The 17,841-nt window shown below is 41.8% G+C and overlaps 2 protein-coding genes across 12 annotated transcripts in view; one reads left to right on the top strand and one right to left on the bottom strand.

The window, feature by feature from the left end:
- Positions 1-17,841, top strand: part of dap (death-associated protein) — a 99,723-nt gene that overhangs the window by 23,105 nt on the left and 58,777 nt on the right. The window lies entirely within an intron of this gene.
- LOC138747657 (uncharacterized) overlaps positions 1-17,841 on the bottom strand; it is a 123,916-nt gene that overhangs the window by 82,079 nt on the left and 23,996 nt on the right. For 3 of the 11 annotated variants that reach the window (XR_011347594.1, XR_011347593.1, XR_011347596.1), the window contains exon 2: positions 10,771-10,832. The exons of 2 other annotated variants lie outside the window; for them this stretch is intronic. The gene's annotated coding sequence lies outside the window, so the exon portion shown is untranslated. Of the gene's footprint in view, positions 1-3,893; positions 4,624-10,770; positions 10,833-17,841 lie in introns of those variants that run through there. 6 more of the 11 variants (XR_011347599.1, XR_011347598.1, XR_011347595.1 and 3 more) reach the window with 5 other exon arrangements.

The following is a 17,841-nucleotide window of genomic DNA, read 5'->3' as shown; positions in this document are numbered from 1 at the left end:
AGGGTGAGCACATTATTGATGATGTGTGACTTTGCTCCTTGCTGTTAATGTTTTATTTTAGCCAACCATTTAGCAGAATTAACATATCTCATAGTGATGATACCAAAATGCTCTATTCATGGAAGGATTTCTGTATTCTTGCGTTCTCTCTTTGTTGACAGATGTGTGGAGGGTTGAGTTTGCTAGATAAGTTAAACTGGGACAAGTACACTACAGCAACTGCCAGTGTCACCTGAATGAGATGGAGTCAAGATTTTGTTGTGGGATCGTTGTTTCTTAGCAGCCATAGGACCTGTATTTATTTTGCATCTTTTAACCAAATACTTGCACTTGCCTGCTTTCAAAATCAACCACTGGCAAATGCAGTAGTTTTAAAAGGACAATATTTGAGGTTTCATTTCAAAGGTGTGAATGAACAATGTGAAGGAATTGACAGCCAAGAATTCTTGTCTGACTAAATGCTTTGCAGTTCCCTGCCCCTACTCTCCATTTGTATCACCCTCTTGAGTCCAACAATCTCCTTTTGAGCGGCTCATTAAAGGCCAACCTCAAAAGGAAAAAAAAAACATGGTTCAGTTTCCAGACATCAGGTGAACAAATATAGTGCAAGAGATCCCATGGCCATGTGTAACTTGTATTCTACATGATGAGTCCCTGTCTCAGTTAAAGGCCTTCCAGCTTTCTTTTGAAAATATAGAGTGGCTATTCAACATCAGCTAAAAATAAAGTGCAAGGTGCTTAATTATTTTCCAATTTTACCTTCCTCGTGATTTGTTCTGCCTTGCTTAGATATCTATTTAGTCATGAAGCCACTGTAAATTGATGTATGGGAAATGGAAAGCAGTGACCTTATCAAAAGAATTTAATTTTACTTCAAACTTATTGCTTTTAAAATAAAGTGGCTACAGGCTGTTAAACTGTTTAGTTTCTTGAATCTCTTGTGAATGATGATTACTTTTCATTCTAAAGATTAGCTTAACCAGAAAACATTGTAAAGTTTTATGGAATCATAGTTCAACTGATATGATGGGTTGCATGTCTCCTTCTGGCATGCTGGGTCTCTAAGTGCTGGCAATTAATCTATACAGTCTGCCCACAATTTTTTTTCCATTTCAATGTATTCAGTTCCAGTTTGAAAGCTCTTATTGAACTTGTTCCCACCAATCACTTATGTAATGCATTTGGTAAAATATAGTCTCAGTATATTTTTAATAAAATAATTCTGTTCATTTGAAGTGATATCATTTACCATATACTGTATATGCATGTAATTGTCAATACCATGTAAAAGTCGACCTCCCTATTTTTGGCCCTGGCTGCCCACCCATCTAAGCTCCTGACGCCCTGACCACCGTCTCTCACTTCAACCCCTGATGCCCACCCACTGGAGCTCCCGACTGCCATTTCTTGCCCAGGCCCTGGCTCCCCACCCACCAGAGCTCCTGATGGCCCAACTGCCGTCTCTCACCTAGACCCTGGTGTTATAACATAGACTAGCAGCAATAGAAATTCACCAAGACAATAGTATTTTCAAAAAACAATAATTTTTATTTTTAACTATTAATAACATAACATTTCTTACTTGACTCTAATTAAACCCACTATGTGCAAATGTATATGGGTGGGTGGGGCTGGTCCCAGACCAGTAGAGTATAGACATCAGTATGAAAAGATGATTTTAAAGTTCAATCTCAGGAATCTTTTGTGTTGAAACTCAGAATCTTTACTGTTGTAATTATGAAGTGGGTGTGACACCAGATCATCAGACTTCTCAAAACTCACGACTTCTTGTAGAATTGTTTTCAGAGAAATATTTCTTATACAAATCCTCCTCTCTTGCATGAAGGTTATGGAACTTGTATTTTACACGATGAATTCACAAACCCAAGTAAGGGTTACATGAAGTGACCATTTAAAAATGGATATGAGAGAATTGCCCTCTTTTGACAAAGAGACAGTGAAGTGGCTCTTTCTCTTTAAAACCACTGATCCTGTGTACCTCCCAAGATGAAGAGAACACAACACAACAATACCTCTCTCACTGAAGACTACTGCATTTCTGACTTCAGATGAAGCTGGTGCAATATTAAAGATACCTTCCTGCCGTCATTATCACATGACATCACTGCTGGCTTCTGTTTAAAGTTTCATTTTCTCCATACTACTTCCAAAGTATAAGTCATGGCAGATGTCTCTGTTTTGTCTACACAGGTCATTGAAGAAAAAGCCTGCTTGTTTGAACAGATGCCTCTGTCAGCAAATATAATTGTCTTTAGATTCATTGGAGAATCACTTCTGACTTTTATGGTTGTTTATACAGCTTCATTGGAACAAAGAATAAGCAGACACTCTCTCAAAATGGTTTTTGTGTGTGTATAGTTGACTTTCCCTGTCCACCCACAGTCTTTTTTAAGAAATATAACAACCAACTGAAAAACCTCACAAAGATAAGCGTATACAGAGCCGTTGTCATACCCACACTCCTGTTCGGCTCCGAATCATGGGTCCTCTACCGGCACCACCTACGGCTCCTAGAACGCTTCCACCAGCGTTGTCTCCGCTCCATCCTCAACATCCATTGGAGCGCTCACACCCCTAACGTCGAGGTACTCGAGATGGCAGAGGTCGACAGCATCGAGTCCACGCTGCTGAAGATCCAGCTGCGCTGGATGGGTCACGTCTCCAGAATGGAGGACCATCGCCTTCCCAAGATCGTATTATATGGCGAGCTCTCCACTGGCCACCGTGACAGAGGTGCACCAAAGAAAAGGTACAAGGACTGCCTAAAGAAATCTCTTGGTGCCTGCCACATTGACCACCGCCAGTGGGCTGATAACGCCTCAAACCGTGCATCTTGGCGCCTCACAGTTTGGCGGGCAGCAGCCTCCTTTGAAGAAGACCGCAGAGCCCACCTCACTGACAAAAGGCAAAGGAGGAAAAACCCAACACCCAACCCCAACCAACCAATTTTCCCTTGCAACCGCTGCAATCGTGTCTGCCTGTCCCGCATCGGACTGGTCAGCCACAAACGAGCCTGCAGCTGACGTGGACTTTTTACCCCCTCCATAAATCTTCGTCCGCGAAGCCAAGCCAAAGAAAAGAAGAAAAAAAAAATATATATATATATATATATATATAATTTTAACCTAAAGATTAATAATAGCACAATTCTGTAACATCCGCCCATCTGAGCTCCCAACACCCCAATTGCGGACTCTCGTCTAGGTCCCAGCCACCTGCCCATCTTGAGCTACGAGCACCCCGTCTACAGACTCTCGTACAGGTCCTGGCCGCCAGCCCATCTGAGCTCCCGATGCCCTGACCGTGGACTCTCACCCAGGCCCCAGCCGCCCGCTCATCTGAGCTTCCAACACCCGGCCACCCTCCCCTCCAAGCTCCCGATGCCCCGACTGCGGACTTTCGTCAAGGCCTGGCCACTCACCCCTCTGAGTGCCCAGTGCCCCAACTGTCCACCCATCTGAGCTACTGACCACCTTCTTTCACCGGAGACATAACCACCACCCATCTGAGCTCCTGATGCCCCAACCACCCACCATCCAATTTCTGACACCTTCACCACCTACCCATCCGAGCTCCTGATGCCTGACTGTGAATTTACCACCCTTTCCCAGTCACCTGCCCGCCCATTGAGCTCCCGACATCTCGAACAATACAAGTACTTACTGTCATCAAAAGTAGTGTGTGTGTGTAATAGTTGACCCCCAAAATTTTACCTTAAAAATTAGTTCACAAAGTTCGACTATTACATGCCTATATATAGTAGTGATCCAATGAAAGAGTCATGTACAGAATGGCTGAGAAGATGGAGCTTGAATATTAAGTGGTGTGCTCACTGTTAGTCTATGCATTAAGTGCACTGCAAATTGCTGCAACTTGCCATCTTTTATTTTTATATGATCTAGTCCCTAACTGACATCGAATTTTTGCCAGTTTCCTGTGCCCAGACAGATTCTTCCTATGCAGATGCTTAATATAATTGACTGACTCAATATCACAACCACTGGACAAGCTTTTCTTTGTCCTTGCTTCACTTGATGGAGTCTATACTTGACTGACCCACCTAACCATTCTAATCAGCAAAATACTTGGGGCAAATTCTCATTTGAAGGAAATAAACGATTATGCCTGTTGTGTCCATCTATAACTGGGGTCCCCAAACTTTTTAGACCATTGACCCCTTCATGGAATCCTTGATCCCTCAGACCCCCAGGCATGTACAAAAAAAAATAATTAAGTAGACATGGAGTTTCCATATGCATTAGTGAGGGAAACTGCATACTATATGCATGGTGTCTGGCCCTCCCAGTACAACCCAAACTCTGTAACAACACCTCAATTGCCAAGTAACAAATTTGTAAATTAAGCAAGCAAGTGGTTACATTAACAGTTTTTTAAAAACTCCTTTGCTTCTGGCTGGGAAGCTGCCAGACAAAGTGGGTCCAAGTCTTCAGTGACGGTGACTCCATTCTCAAAATTGGGTGTGGTGACGTCCCATCGAAGAAGTTGCCTCGGACTCCCGGGCAGGAAAGGGGACCTCTGGCTTCCAGCAGGAGTGGGGACATTGGGCTCCTGGCAGGACCGGGGACCTTGGGCTCTGTAATTCTTTCAGAAAGGAAACATATTATGACACTAGCAAATGTGTAATGTGTGTACCCATTCCCACTTTGTCAGTCATGGTCAGCTCGGTGAAAGAAAAAGGTTCCTGATACTGCCCAATTCTCTCTGTCTATGCTACTGATCTGTTAAGTCTCTCCCGCTTTTCTTTTATTTCTTCAAAATTCCAGCATCTGTAGTTCTAAAGAAAGAACTTGTTTGCTAAAATTAATTGGTGGAATTTGGGTTCCAGTGCTATTCTGAAAGAATTTGAATAAGCTAATTCCACTAAAAAAAACTGCCCTTTTTTCTAATTCTGTGGCCCATTTGAAAAGTGGTCATGCTAGTTTTAGTCCTTTCCACCCTGTACCTCATGGCCTAGCAGGCATCAAGAGAATTTTCCAAATTAAAAAAAAATATGGATGCTGAAAATCTAAAATAAAGATATGTTGGAAGAATTTGGCAGGCAGCATCTGTGGAGAGAGAAACCGATGCATATTTATGTCAGTATCTTCCAAACTGGAAACTTCTGAATTACTGAGTCGGAGGTATGGAGTGAATAAAAAGTGGGGCCTAATGGTGTCCAGGAGGCACAATGCTTTCAGAGGCACGGAGTTAAGAAGGGAGGTAAAAACCAAAAGGATCTACTGGAAGTGTTAGAAGCATGACATTTGTTGGAAATTTGAAAGCTAAAATGATCTTTGAATGCATTTATTCTGCATTTGGAAGTTGCACTTCCATGATAGAGATTTGTATTCTCTATAAGTTTGAAGCAAATTGAAATATAACTTCATCTTTCACTATCCAAATATTTGTGGTGTTCAAAATTAGTACTGTACATATACAAAAACACCCAAGTGCATCGGTATTCTGTTATTGTTTAACAGTGTGATTAAAACCACGATTAATTATGAGTTTTTAATCTCATAATTGGGGTTAATTTATTTTTAGTAATTTGGCAACTGTATTTAATGAAATGAAGTCACTGTTGCAGTGCAGGAGCACTAGTTTATTTGCTGCTATAATTAGCAGTGTGATAATGGTAGATAATCCTAAAAGTATTATTGATTACTGGCTAACTATTGGTCAGGATGTGGTTGAAGTAATATCCCTTCACTTCTCTAAAGCAGTGTCTTAGGGTCTTTTACATTGGCATGAAGGCTTTGGATTAATGTCTTGTAAATTAAGTTGTTTTTTGTCACATGTACTGAGATGTGGCCTAAAGGATTGCATACAATCCGGGCAACTCAGCCCGAACTGAAGTGCAGCAATATTAAAACAGAAGTACAGGGTCTGGTGCTACAGTAAATCAAAAGATGCAGGTGCAGTGATACTAGGACAAAGTACCAGGATATTAGAGAAAAGTAGTCAAATGGTGCAGGGGCATCATCTTTCATCAATGAGAGGTCCATCAAAGAGTCAAATAAAGAGTCTGATGTTCTTGTTTTCAAGCTCGTGTACACTCTGCCCAATGGTGGGAAGAATCCTTTAATACATTGGCAGCTTTCCTAAGGTATTGGGAGGTATAGACTGTTAGTGGAGGGGAGGTTGGTTTGAATGATGACCTGAACTGTGTTCACAATTCCTCTGATTACTACGTATCAAACTCTGATTCATCTAGACAGAATACTTAATATGGTGCATAAATAAAAATTGATAGAGACACTGGGGTCATTGACTTTTCTTAAGCTTCTGAAGAAGTCGGGCCATTGATGTTCTTTCTTGGCCAGAGTGTCAATATGGATGGATCAGGACAGGTTGTTGGTGATATTCACTCCTAGGAACTTGGAGCTGTCCACCATCTCCATTTCTGATACAATTGGAGATGATGGGTTGGGGGGGGGGGGGGTGGTGTTGGCTGTCCTTCAGCTCATCCCCCTCCCTTCAATACTCTACAGTAATCAGCATTAAGAAGTTCACAGAGAACAAAAGCAACCATTTTAATTTAAAAAAAACTAAAATGTAAGAACACCATTTAATTTATGGAGAGAAAAACGTGTCATGTTGATGACTCTTCATTGAAACTGAGAAACAGAAAGTGGGATGGAGTGGTCCAAGTAAAAAGGAACATGAGATGGGGTGGAGAGCACGGCATATTGAATGGGATAAGCCAGTGGTGGTCATTAGGTGGTGAAGGTATGTTTGGAGGAACTGCATCAGGAGGTGATACCAGACAAATCTTTACCCCCCCCCCCCCGCCTCCACCTTTCAGTTGGCAGTAGCACCCTGTATCATTCATTCTCACCTGTTCGCAACCATTTCATAGTCTGACTGTTTTGTTCTGGAAGTAGATGTAAAGTCCCCTACTTTCTAACTGTTCCCAGTTATTATTGAAAAGAATGCTTATTTTAACTCAACTATCTTGACAAAGATGCTGTGTTTCCAGCATTTACTGCTTTTCAGATTTTCAGCATGTACAGTATTTTGCCTTTCAGTAAATATTCAGTAAATACATACTGTGCAAGTAAGAGTCCTTTAATGAGTCCCTGATTGAGTTTGCCATTAAGGAGTCTGACAGTGGAGGGGGAGGAGCTGTTCCTGAACCTGGTGGTGTGAGTCTTATGGCACCTCGACCGCTTTCCTAGCAGCAAGAATAGAATATGTTCTGGGTGTGGATCATTGATGTTTGCTGGTGCTCTCCGATGATAGCACTGCATGTAGATTTTCTCGATGGTGGGGAGAGTATTGCCAGTACTGGGCTATGTCCATTACATTTTGCTGGGCTTTCCACTCAGAGCTATTGGTACCCCCATACCAAGCAGTCAGTGCACTTTCTACTACACATCTGTAGAAATTTCCCACGGTTTTCAGTGTCATACCAAACCTCCACAAACACCTGAGGAAATGAGGCACTGACATGTTTTCGTCATGATGACATTAGTGAGTTGGATCCAGGAAAGGTTTTCCGAGATGATGACTCCCAGTAATTTAAATTTGCTCAGCCTTTCCATCTCTGATCTTCCAATAATCACTGGATTGTACACCTCAGGTTTTCCCAATCATCTCCTTGGTTTTGGAGTGTAAATAAATCATTTAGCCAAATTTTCAATCTCCCTCCTGTATATGGACTCATCACCCCTTTTTGGACAACCCACTATGGTATCAGCAAATTTGTACATAGTGGTGTTGTTGCACCGAGCCACAGTCATAGGTATAAAGTGAGTAGAGCGGGGGCTAAGTATGTATTCTTGTAGTGCTCCAATACTGATGGAAATTGTGGAAGAGATGTTCTGACCAATCCTCACTGATTGTGTCTGGAGTTGAGGAAATCCAGGATCCAATTACATAGTGGGGTGTTGAGTCCAGGTCTTGGAGTTTGCTGATCAGTTTTGAGGGCATGATGATGTTGAATGCCAAACAGTAGTCGATAAAGAGCCTTCTAATGTATGCATCTCTGCTGTCTAGGTGTTCCAGGGCTTTATATAGAATCAGTGAGATGGCATCTTCTGTAGAACTGTTGCTACAATAGATGAATTAGAACAAATCCATGTCATCGCTCAGACAGAAGCTCATGTGCTTCAACACCAGCCTTTCAAAACTCTTCATCACTGTTGATGTGAGTGCCACTCATCGGTAGTTGGTTTGAGGTTTGTTAGCACATGGGTAAAGTGTGGAATGCAAGTTAGTTGTAGGATTTAAGGAAATATATTTAGGAATCCAAAGTTTAATCCTAGAATGTTGCTGATTGCAAAATTAGTATGTAGGATACTGAACCCAATATTCTCCCAGCCTTTAACATCTGGTCAAGATTCTTTGTTTTTATTCAATTGAGAATAAATTAAGTGGGTGAGAAAATTAGCAAACTATTTCAGCAAAGATGTATGCTATTCCATTTGAATATGAAGGAATGTTAGGTAATATTAAGGTTCAGAACATACATGCCCTTCAGCCCATGATTTTCTGCTGACTAATATAAACCACCACCACAATCAACTCCTTCCCGACCTCACACCCATAACCTCTATTTTTCTTGCATCCATGTTCCTATCTTTCACACTCCTCCTGAAAGCCAGTACTTAAGTCACCTTTTTTTTACCATATCACTTACCTGTGTGAACATGACCAAAACGATATAGGGGGTAATTTTCATCCCAGTACTTAACTGCCAAGGTAAGTAGTGCATCAGCTCCAGTGTAAACATCGCCCTGAACCAGCTTTTCATGGTTCAGTGTGAACGCTCTGATCGGTCTTAAAACACAGGACGTTGACACACCAATTTACTGGGATATCAGTGTGAAAGCAGCAAATAGTTCCTTAAATATCCATATACCAGCCTTCACTGCCACCCCTGGCAACGTATTCCAGGCACACATCACTCCCTATCATCAGAGATGTTATTGAAAGAAACATTTTCTACTAGTAAAGATGTAACACAATACATATCAGGTTATCTTGAGACAAGGTATCTGATATATACTAGTGTTCTGTCCCTATGAATATATGAAATAGAAAATATCACTTTGAACATTATCCCTTCAGTGCAGGGGGACTTACTATTCATACTACCGGTACATTTGATAATTGAAATCTCACTGGAATATGGTGAACCGATTAAAAATGTAGATCATATTAAAGTGCACTAAAAAGTGAATAGTAGACAAATGTAGGAAGAGGATATGAGATGTCAAAACCAATTATGGAGCATGGATTTAGCTTTGGATGTGCTTGAAGAACTGAGTTTATTCAGTTTGGTTTCAGTTTTTTTTGAGTAATTTAATAACAGTTTTCAAGTAAAACAGCTGAAGGTTTAGGGATTTGTGTTCCTTGGTGCATATGCAAGTAATGATTTGATTATAGATGGGCAAGTGTGTTTTATTATCATGTACATTCCTTCAAAAATATAATTAAAGTAGTTTTAATTCTACTTTGCAATTTGACACTTTCAGATTGAAGGTAATATTGTTCTAAATGTGACTGATCAGATTATACAAGCCTGCTGGCAGAATAATAACAATTGGTTAATGGATTCAAAGCTATGTGTGATGGTTTGGTTGGATTATAGAAAGTTGGTATTGCAAGTAGATAAAAAATGAAAAACTTAATAAATGTAATTATTAGAGACCAAATAAACCTTGACTAGGTTAAATAAAGACAATTCGAATAAACTTGCACTGAGAATAGTGTAGACAAAAGACATTACAGCACAGTACAGAATGCCTATCAGAATCTTGTAGATCTCTATTTAAAGTCCCCTCTCATCCTTCTACTTTGCTAACCTTGGCTCACAAGACATACTGTAAAACCTCGTTAGAACGCGGTAGTTGAGGTCCAAGATTTCATACTGCGTTACACCTGAGTCAAACAGATGCAGGGACTGCCAGCACGGGACGTCGGGGCTGGGGCAGCCACCGCGGAACACCACTGCCCTGAAGTCCCACGCTGGCCGCCCCTGCCCCAAAGTCCTGTGCCAGGAGGCTGTCAAGCAGCGGGGAGTTGGGTCGCCCCCTTAGCAGATTGGGGTCCACAGGCACCCGCGCTATAAGCGATTCCGCGGATTAACGAAGCACATTCTAACGAGGTTTCACTGTACTTTTCAATCCAGACTACATCCTTGGTTTCCTCTGCACCCACTCCATAGCTTCCACATCCTTCCTATAATAGAATGACCAGAACTGAACACAATACTCTCAGTGTGGTGTCACCAGAGATTTGTAGAGTTGGAACATGTCCTCTCTACTCTTGAACTCACTCCCCCAACTGCATGTTAAGGTTCCATGTGACTGTGCACTGCCTGTGCCGATCCAATAATGATACCCCATATCAGGTCACCCACCTTTGTCCCATAGATGCAACCATTAAGAAGGTGTACTTTCCAAAGAGTCAGAGGAGATTTGGGGTGTCGTCAGATACTGCAGGGGCACTGTGCAAAGTATACTGGCTGATTGCATCACAGCCTGGTATGGCAACTCAAGTACCCAGGAACACAGAAAACTGCCTTCTATTGAAAACATCGATGTGAGGCAGTACCTCAAGAATGCAGTCAATATCAGAATCACTCTGGCCACCATTTCTTGCTGCTACCTTTGAGCAGAAGGTTAAGAAGCCAGAAGTCTAGACCCTAAAGCAGAGGTAGCCAACCTTGCTTCACTTAAGAGTCAGATATGATAAACTTCAGTTGTTTGAGAGCCAAAAGTCATGAAAGAACATATTACATACACATTTTTACTCTTACGTGCACATTTTTGTTCAAATTCTGTTGCTGTCCTGTGGGCTTTCCACTGTAAAAAAACAGGATAATAAAGTACACTGAGAAGTAGTTAAAAAAAAAATTATATAAAAAGAAATACATGTACATAATATTCATGTATGTCATTTTTAAACTGCTAATTTGTATTAGTCTCAATAGTCAAGAAGTAGACATATACATGTGAAATAGTTGAATTTAGCGGACCAATTTTTAGGGTAAAATTCAGGGGGTAAATTATTACATACATACTACTTTTGACTACGGTAAGTTCCTGCGTTATTTGGGGCATCAGGAGCTCAAATGGGTGGGGGTCCGCAGTCAGGGCTTCAGGAATCCCAGTGGGAGGTCAAAGCATCAGGAGCTTGGATGGGTGGGTGGGCGAGGTCTAAGTGAGGAGCCCACAGTCAGGGCGACAGGAGTTCAGATAGGTGGGCAGCCGAGGCCAAAAATAGGGGGGGCGGTTGACTTTTATATGGTATTGACTATTACAAGTGTATATATGGTACACATATCAAATATTTTCAATTGCAACCCACAGCCATGAAAACTACCATTATGAGCAACAGCTCATATGATTCCTGTCTCAGCCAAGATATTTATGCGAGCTGTTCATTACGTGTTGAAGTGGCTCGCGAGCCATGATTTGGGCACCTCTGGTTGAGAGGTTCAAGAACAATTTTTTCCCCAGCCTTTATCATACTCTTGAACCTCCCCATAAAGCTGCAATGATTTAATTGTAGAGATGAGGGATCTTATACAAAAAGACAAATATTCTGGATATATGTGGAATAAGAACTTATTGGTAATAAGTTATATAACTTATTGCTATATAACTTAGAATTAGAACTGAGTAAATTGGGAGTGGAATTAGGAAGCATTTTTTTCCGCCCATACACAGTTGTTAGAAATCTTGAGTTTGGGGAAAGAGTAGATGATAGTTGAAGCTTTCAAGATTAATTTTAGAGGATTTTCTTAAGGTATCATGCTATTAAGTTGTAAGGATGAAATTAAAAAAATATTAAATTGAGCCACAGCTGATAATGACTAAATAATTATTTGCACTTGTACAGAGAAAATATCTAAGCATGTCAAACTCGGATGAAGTTGAACAAAAGTGGCAACTGAATCCATAAACGAGAGATTGGGCACTTGCCAAAAACTTGGTCATAAATGTGCAAGCCTTTGAGAAAGTTTAGTTGGCAAGACCTCAGAAATGTCTAGACTGTCCAGTGCACACCTACTGTTGTGAGATAAGAAAGGGTTGGATGGTATGGGGGGTAGAAGGGGTAGAATGCCAGTTGGATAAATGGAAAATTCAGCTTTTAAGTCGACAAGTTAGTGATGGGTTGGGTGCAACAGAGAAGTGCTATTTAAGTACATGCTTGAATATTTTAAGCAGAGGATGGGTGGGGAGAGGTCTTGCAGCTATTACAAGTCACCTGTATACTAGGATGACGAGTGGATGGAATCGAGTAACATAGAATTTGGTTTCCATTCCCACTGCCCCAGAATGATTTTCTGATTGGCATTTTGGCCAAGCATACAAATACAGTCCGGCATCATATTAAGCGTGGGCTGACATTGCAAATAATATCTGCAACCCACAAGTTGCCATCTGCAACAAGATTGTCTAATCATAATCAAATCATCTAATCATAGTCTAATGGCAGCACAGTTAGTGTAGCGGTTAGGACAATGCTATTACAATGCAAGTGACCCGGGTTCAAATCTGACCTGTCTGCACAGTCTTCTTTAAGGGCTCCAGTTTCCTCCCACTTTCCAAAAACATAAATGGTTCATAGGTTAATTGTATTTGAGTGGCACGGATGTGCCAGCTGGAAAGGGCCTGTTACATGCTGTAATTCTAAATTTTAAAATTAAGTAACATTCTATTCACTCTCCTTTCATCATCAAAAAGTATAGTTCCAATACTCAAAGACCTCAGCTCCATTTGGGATCCAGGAATGTCTGGTTGATGGTATGCCATACACAAGCCCAAGATTCATGCTCTGTACTGCTGGGGGCTCCTTGATTATCAGATGTACGAACTACCATATGTAGTTGCACCAGTTACACAGCGAGTGAAAGAACCACAAAGAGTTAAAAGTGAGTTGAACCAACTGACTTTAATCGAATTTTCACACCTATGTAAATCCCTCGGAACTTGATAATGCTTGCGACTCCTGGGACCTTAATGGCAATCAGCTGCCAGGCTGTGGGCTCACCCTTCACCCGGAGCTCTCACAATCATATCTGCCATGGACTTGCCCGCGACTCCGTGAGCCGGTTCGCCTGTTGCGTGGGCGAGTTCCCACAACTTCAACAATGTGCCAAAGCTTCGTCAACAACCCCAAAGTCTCTTATCACCAAAGAGCAGCTGGTGCAATGTGAACCACCAAAAGATTGTCATCCAGGTCTCACACTTTCTTGCCTTTGAAATGTATTTGCACACCTTTGCCAGGTGCTGGTTCTAAATTCTGGAACTTCCAGTCCAACAACATTGTGGACCTTTTAAGGGGAACAATGGTTTGCAATTGCTGGTTCTGTAAGAGTAATTAGGTGGACACTTAATGCTGGGTTTGATTGTAACTCCCAATATCCCTGAAATAAATGACATGGAAATTCCCTATGGCAAATAAAATTGGCAGGAATATATATTTTAAATTTAAATGTAGACATACGGCACGATACAGGCCGTTTCTGCCCACACGTCCATGCCGTTCAATTTACACCCCATTAACCTATACCCTCGGTACGTTTTGAAAGGTGGGAGGAAACCAAGGCACCCGGAGAAAGCCCACGCAGAGACGGGAAGAACGAACAAGCTCCTTACAGACAGCACAGGACTCAAGTGCCATGCCAGTCCAGTCCCAATCGCGGCGTTGCGCTAACTGATACGACAACTGTGTTGCCCTGACTTGGAGACTATTGCTTGTGCCAATGAGGACCTGCTTTAAACATGGGAAATGCTGGAAATTCACAGGAAGTCGAAAGAGAGAGACTGAGTTAAAATTTCTATTGACACTTCGTCAGGACTAGTGTCTTCAACATGGTACAGTTAGTTTGTTTCTCCTTCCATAGACACTGTGTTGCTTGCTGTGTATTTCCAGCATTTTGTTTTTATTTCGCAGTTCCAGGATTTGTTTGCATTTGCTTCTGGGACATTTGTTTTTCAATTTTGCATATTGCCAGTACCGTAACAGAAATCTGTCCACCTTCACGACAGCTGGTTAAATACAATAAGGTGTAACAAATGAGTTGCAGTGCACAATGAAGGAGAAAATAACCAGACGTAGTAGAGTTGAAGTTCAGTAAAAGTCGTTTACTCAGTCACACTCAGCTTTTGAAAATCCCATGCGTTCCAAAATTACATTATTGCATTGTGGCGTCATGATGTCACTCAATCTCAAGAGTTAAGCCTCTGGTGAGCCACTACAAAGGGATGAATATATAGAGATAATTATATGGACTAATTGCAAACAAACAATTTTTTTGACTGGTGCGCATGCTCAACATATGCCTATTCCAACCCAAGTTCATTTCACCCCATGGAAATCTTTACTTCTTTCAACCCCATGTGCTTATCTAACTTCCTCCAATATATCTCAGAATTGCTCCTCTGCTTGCATAGTAAGTATTCATTTGGGTAAAATTTCTCCTGAATTCCTTATGAAATAACTGTCTGTATTTCTTGTATGTTTATCTTTGTCCTTCCACATTCACAAGTGGAGATATCTTCCCTTTTTAGGCACTATTAAGATCTCTATTAGGACACCTCCTCCAGATATCTATTTTGCTTGCAGTTTGAGTCTGTTCAGTTAATAATGATCAATGAGCTGAGAAAGACTCCAACTTTGATGGCTGCTAATAGCACCATATCAACAGGTTCAGCTGATTTAAGATGGGAGTTTGCTGTTCAGGCTTCTATGTAAATTTGTAACCTTGATGTTCCTAGAGACTGGGGATTTAAGTCCATAACTCCTTGTCAATGGAGGGGAATGAATTGTGTGCAGGCCAATGAGAAATCGTTTAATTTGGCACTTTTGTTTGATTTGCATTTGTTATTATCATTGGAGAAGTACAATTAAAATTGTTGCAAAAACTTTCAAGGCCTCACTTCCAATTCACTCAAGATTTGCTTGTGTGTGGTAATAGCAATGGTATCTTCAGAAATTAGGTTGTCTTTGTTCTAAATTATTGATTGAAATTTTAGTGCTTGGCTAGTTGAGTACTGCACTTTGGATTGTCTTCAATTTTACTGCCTAAAAATACTAGAAGTAAATCTTTGGAACTGTTTTAAGAGTGCAGGGATGCATGTATATGGTATATGCACAGAACGTGGAATGATGTGTGATCATGGTTTCCTTGTGCCAAAATATGCCAGCAATTCCAAATTTTTTCTGGAATAGTGGAGTTACTAGTGAAAGGAAAGAATATCAATGTTATCTGCTACCGATCTATCTTCTTCTTCTTTTCTTTGGCTTGGCTTCGCGAACGAAGATTTATGGAGGGGGTAAAAAGTCCACGTCAGCTGCAGGCTCGTTTGTGGCTGACAAGTCCGATGCGGGACAGGCAGACACGGTTGCAGCGGCTGCAGGGGAAAATTGGTTGGTTGGGGTTGGGTGTTGTTCTGTTTAGTGGCAATGTTAAAGTGGGATGAGTGGAAATACCGAGATGAACACTGAACTGCATCTCCAATGGAATAATCTAAGAAAGCGATAATGTATTTAACATTAAATGAAACTGATGTAAAAGAGTTAAAGATATCTCACAACTTGTGTATTGCAATGGCACTGATTTACCACAGCTTACAAACAAATAATGCACTCACCGTTTCTTTCAGCACATCTGTTGTAATAGTGATCCACAAAAACCCTAGTGACTGTCTCTGCAGAGATATCAGTAATAGGAATGGCCTTCTGCCACCGGATAGTCTGGTCTTCACACTTTACCAGATAAGTACATCCCTGAGATGGTAGAAATGCGCCTACCAAGCCTAGGTAACACGTGCTGGAAACAGGAATCCAGAACAACAAAATCTCCCAGCTTGGATTTTGTGGGTTTGGAGACTTTAGAGCAGGGGTGTCAAACTCAAATTCATGGAGGTCCAAAATTAAAAACCTGGACTAAGTCGAGGGCCGAACTAAATATTTATTGAAAATTTTCAACAACATCTGCATGTTTTCTCTTCTTTCAACATATGTAATGTTAAACTTTTTCTTATTAAAATAAATGTTTAATAATAGTTTTGGATAAACTCTTTCATTGTCATTGTCATTGGCCCATTTCCTTTAGCGTCTGAAACCGTGCACATGACGAGTCAATGAGGGATGATTAAAGCAATGGTCTTCAAACTTTTTCTTCCCACCCACAGACCACCTTAAGCAATCCCTTACTAATCACAGAGCACCAATAGCACAGGGACACGAGTGGAAAGAAAAAGGTTGAGAACTGTTGTATTGTGGTAACTCCACATCTGATTAGGTTAATTGTTAGGCAAGTGGTCAGAGAAAGGCCCCCCCCCCCACCCCAAGAAAGGCTTAAATCACAGGAACAAAATAAGCTTCCGTCTCACTGCTCCCAATCTTACACACAGTCCTGATGTGGAATGTGGGGTCGCAGCTCCACGTTCACCCGAGTTCAGGTGCTGTCTGTGTGAAGTTTGTACGCTCTTCCCTTGTCTTGGACCAACAGGTCGGTCGCCTGACGAAGGCACCCGAACCCCCCGTTGAAACGCTGGCGTCCGGGGCGGTGGAGGAATTGGCTGAGAAGAGCACGTTGCTCCCACCCCCCTCCCATGGTTGGAGAGGGATTAAACTCCGATCTCACGGCGCCGGGCTCGTCTCCAACAAAAGGAGCGGGAGGCAGGGTCCGCCGCGCACGGAGCGAGGGGGAAGGCATCGCCAACGAGACGTTCGGTCCGGCGTTGCCGCTGAAGCGCAGACCCAGCGAGGATGGTCCCCAACTTCAGCCGCGTCTGTGTGTCCGGGAGCCGGGCGGGCTGAGTGCGGCGCTCCGATCCCCGGGATTTGGGACTCTGAGATCCCTCCACACCTCCGCCGTCTTCATTTTCACCTTCAGTGTGCATGCACTATACTGGCGCGGCGGCCAGCGGGCCAACTCTAATATATATTTAATATGATCTTGCGGGCCAAATATAATTATATCACGGGCCAGAGTTTGACATGTGTGCTTTAGAGTGTTGACCAAACAGGCAAATCCTTGCCCATAATCCAAAATTCCAATGAACATGAGGCGAGGTAAAACGTTCCGTAGCTAGATTGATTGATGTTCTTTACCAGGATCCAATGGATTGTGAAGAGACTCAAAAATCTTTCACCTCGTAGCTGCCGGCACAAAAGGCCAAGGCCTTCCTTCAGAAACATTTCAGACTAACCTTTCACCCAATTCATCCAGGGTCACATCTTGAAAATGGAGACCAGATGAGATCAAGATCAGTGTGTTGTGCATGAGCCTTGGCAGTGAAATCGATGGCAATAGTTGTATCTAAGGTGTCAATATCGTGCCTGGACAGGGAAGTTATCAATAGTTGCTCTTACTCCATGATTGAATTCAGATCAGATTTATTGTCAGATACATGATATCACATACAACCCTGAAATTCTTTTTCCTTCAGGCAAGGCAGAATTACCATGTATTAGTAATGCAAAAAAAAACTGTGCACAGCGTATACAATAAACAAATAAAGTACTGCAAACAGATACTAAATGTAAACAAACTGCAAAACACAAAGAATTAAAATAAAAACAAAAGTGCAGAAAAGTCCATAAATGAGTAACTGATTGAGTTTATTGTTGAGGAGTGTAGGAGTGGAGGGATAGCAGCAGCTCCTGAACCTGGTGGTGGGAGTCTTGTGCTACCTATACTTCTTTCCTGATGGCAGCAGCGAGAACAGAACATATGCTGGGTGGTGTGGCTCTTTGATGATTGCTGTTGCCCTCCGATGATAGTGTTCCCTGTAGATGTTCTTGTCAGCGGGGAGGGCTTTCCCTGTGATGTCCTGAGCTGCGTTCACTACC

Source organism: Narcine bancroftii, chromosome 1 (assembly GCF_036971445.1).
Source record: "Narcine bancroftii isolate sNarBan1 chromosome 1, sNarBan1.hap1, whole genome shotgun sequence".
Lineage (NCBI taxonomy): Eukaryota > Metazoa > Chordata > Chondrichthyes > Torpediniformes > Narcinidae > Narcine > Narcine bancroftii.
This window is presented reverse-complemented; position numbering and strand designations above follow the sequence as displayed.